Below are 3,752 nucleotides of genomic sequence, written 5' to 3' on the forward strand. Positions count from 1 at the left end.
GACGTGAATGAACACTTCGCCTGGATTCGCCTAGAAGGTTGCTTATGTTGACTATTGGAGTGTGGCCCCAACTGTGAATGTATGCTCGTCCGTGGGCTTAGTCGAGAGTGCATGCTACTCCGCGTGCTAAGATGGGAGTATAAACTATCTCGAGGGCCCAATCTGGAGTATACACTACCCCAACGCTCGATTCGTGCTTGGTCGAGTGGCTACTTGTCGGGACGTTATTAAAGAGGTTCTTCGTCTGCCCTTGTCCTACTTTGGGACACCTCGTCTGGGGCACATTGCATCTTGGTGTGCTACAAGAGCTAATTCACCAAGGTTATCTGCTGTGCGAGGGCACTCGTCAGTTCTATGACTTGTCGAGACAAGTGTTGTTCTCCATTTAGGTTAGAAGAGCTTGGAAGGAATGCGTCTCCTTTAGCAGTGGAAGTATGGCAGACTCTAGGCGTGAGATTTGAGTTGGAAAATATCAAATCCACGGAGAAATATGGTGAAAATGCCCTCGGTTCGATCGTAGGCCTAAAAATTTGAAGCTGGGAAGGTTGAACTAATCTTGGATCGATTTGGGCTGCTTGGAAGGCCACGGGAGCAAGCTGGGCTGCAGGAGCAGACTGGGCCACGGGAGCAGACTGGGCCTGGGAGCAGGTTAGGCCACAGGAATGAGCTGTTTGACGTGTGGCACATGTGGATGCGAGGCTAGGGCTTGGCTTGGCAACGCGTTGGGCTTGAGTGGCTCGGGTCGTCTTGCCTTGGGCTTAGGCCCATGTGGGCTTGAATGGCACGGCTTGGTCCACAGTTGTAGCACCGTGGGCCTAGCTGAGGGTGGCTGTCATTGTGGCCATTGTGGTGGTTGCCACAGTGGTGCCTTGTGGGGGTGGTGTCGCTCCACTCATCATTGTGCTGAGCCTTATAGATCGCCGCGATCCTAATCCTTGAACGTTGCAATTTCCGTTCGTCGAGGTTTTCAAATCTCATGCCATTGTACTGTTCTTTTACGTTTTATCGAATAATTTTAAAAAATAAAAATTCCAAGAATAAGAACGTACAAAAAATAATCTACAAGTGAACAAGAGAACAAAAAACCTTGAATGCAAGAGTCTTCTACGAGCGTTTGATCAAGACTCTCAATGAAAGCACCCATTTGTGGATGCAAATTTCCGTCTTCTTCTTCTTAGACAAAATTGCACCTACAAAACAAATAACACCTTAGGTCAAGGCTAAGAACCTTATGCGCCCACGATGAATAAGGGGGGCTTTGGCCGAAGAACCTCTGATGTCAAAGTTAGAATTTTGAGGGCAAAATGTTTCGAGAAATTAGAGAATTTTTCAAGAGAGTTGGAATTGAGTTTAGAGAAATGAGGTAGTATTTATAGGGGTATGGCCAGCCCCTTTGGGAGGATGCGGACCGGCCACTTGGATGGTTTTTTGGGTGAGATTCATGATTTGTTAGCTAATTAATAAATTAATTGAGTAATAAATCAATTAATTAGCTAATTAATATAATTAGAAAGGAATGATTTGGGGGTTACCTTGTGCAGAAGATTTAATGAGGATGGATGAAATAGGTTTCAAATAAATACCTATCTTGGGCACTTTTGACTTGATTGAGGGATAATTGTCCACTGCTTGCGAGTAGAAATCCTGGTGTGCCATGAGGGTAATCTTGTATTTTTCATCCAAAAATCCACGTGTCTCCTCCATATTTTTCTTGATTATTTTTGGCTCCACAAATACCACCAAAGACCCCTCTTCTGTGCTAAAAGAAAAAGGTAGGTCTCTTTGTCTCGATACAAGTTAATTCTGCTGAGTGAACAAGCTGGACCACACCTGGGCCATATCTTTCTAATTAGCTCCCCAAGAATATGCTAATGTCGAAGCTCAGTGAATGCAAATTGTGATCTTCAAACTGATCTAAAATAGGAATGCATCTAGCCCAAATCATAGCAAACCAACCTCGGCCATCAAAACATCCCCTAATGATTCTGGCCGAGAGCACCAAATTTCCTGTTCTGGCAGTTAAATACGATATTGGCTGCCTTCCATATTATTAGAAATGTATTTTGATTAACAAATAATTAGAGTACATGTAGTATTTATACAAAGAGCTATACATTTGACAACTCATCAAAACTAACCTATAACTGTCCTAATTGTCCTATAACTGTCTAATAACAAATTACAACAAAAAATCGAGATAAACTATCCTTAATATGCCCCCTCAAACTGAACGTAGGCAACCAAAGTGATATCTGCAACAGAAAACGAGACTTGGACAAAGATTTAGTGCAGATATCTGCAATTTGATCCTGTGAACACACAAATTGAACAGTGACAGCATTAGAGAGAACTTTTTCCCTTATGAAATGGTAGTCAATCTCCACATGTTTGGTCCATGCATGAAATAAAGGATTCTCGGCTGAGAAAATCGCATAAAGGTTATCACACCACAATTTAGGAGGACAAGGTAGAGACACACCAACATCAACAAGTAACTTGCAAAGCCAGAAAATCTCAGCAACAGTGTTAGCAAGAGATCGATACTCTGCTTCAGTGGATGATCGAGCCACGGTTGGTTGTTTTTTAGCATTCCAACTACTAAGAGAGTTACCCAAAAAAATGCAAATGCCTCAAGTTGATCTCCTGTCCAAGGCACACCCTGCCCAATCAGCATCTGAAAAGGCATTAACAGTGAGAGAACTTGAAGTTTTTGGAAACCAGAGACCTAGATCAAGTGTGCCTTTCAAATATCTCAATATTCTTTTAACCACCTGCAAATGAGATTTTCTAGGTTGATGCATAAACTGACAGACCAAATTGACAGCAAATGAGAGATCTGGTCTAGACCAAGTAAGGTACTGTAAACCTCCTACAATGGATCTGTACTCCTCTGGATTAGAAAGCAGGGGAGATGAATGATTCAGTTTAGATATATTGAGAGGTGTAGCACATGGTTTTGCACCTACCATATTTGTCTTCGTAAGCAAATCAAGGATATATTTGGTTTGTCATATAAAAATACCAGAACAGGACCTTTTGACCTTAATGCCAAGAAAAAAAATGAAGAGAACCCAGATCCTTGATTGGGAAAAGAGCACTCAGTGGAGCTATTGTGTCTTTGCAAGCTTGGGAAGATGGGCCTGTGACCAAGATGTCATCAACATAGACAAGGATAAACACCAGAAAAAGATCTTTCTTGCCAAAGAGAGAGTGATCATTCATAAACACATTCTCAGATAGAGTTCCATGCAAAAAGGCATTACTAACATCTAACTGATTAAAAAACCAATCATACTCAGATGCAAGTGTGAGAAGAAGCCTGATTGTCACATGTTTTGCCGCAAGACTGAAAGTTTATGTGTAGTCTAAGCCTTCATGTTGATGGAAACCCTTGGCTACTAAATGAGCCTTATATATGTCAATACTGCCATTAGCTTTCCTTTTAATTCATAACACCCATTTACAGCCAATAGGATTCTAAGAGGGGTGAGATGGGACAAGAGACCAAGTTTTTGTGTTAACCAATGCATTAAATTCCTCTTACATGGCCTGCCTCCAGTGAGGGTGTTTAGTGGATGAATAGGCTTTAGGTTTTAAAATGCCTAATTTGGATCTTGTTTGCATGTGGTGAGTGTTTTGAGGTGGGGTTGCTGGTATAGGTGAGAAATGAGCAGAGATAGAGTTGAGAGAGGTAATGTGTTGAGGTGAAGAGGGTTGGTTAAGAGAGGATTCAATTTGGTTAAGAGGTGGAG

Source organism: Pyrus communis, chromosome 6 (genome assembly GCF_963583255.1).
Source record: "Pyrus communis chromosome 6, drPyrComm1.1, whole genome shotgun sequence".
Classification (NCBI taxonomy): Eukaryota; Viridiplantae; Streptophyta; class Magnoliopsida; order Rosales; family Rosaceae; genus Pyrus; species Pyrus communis.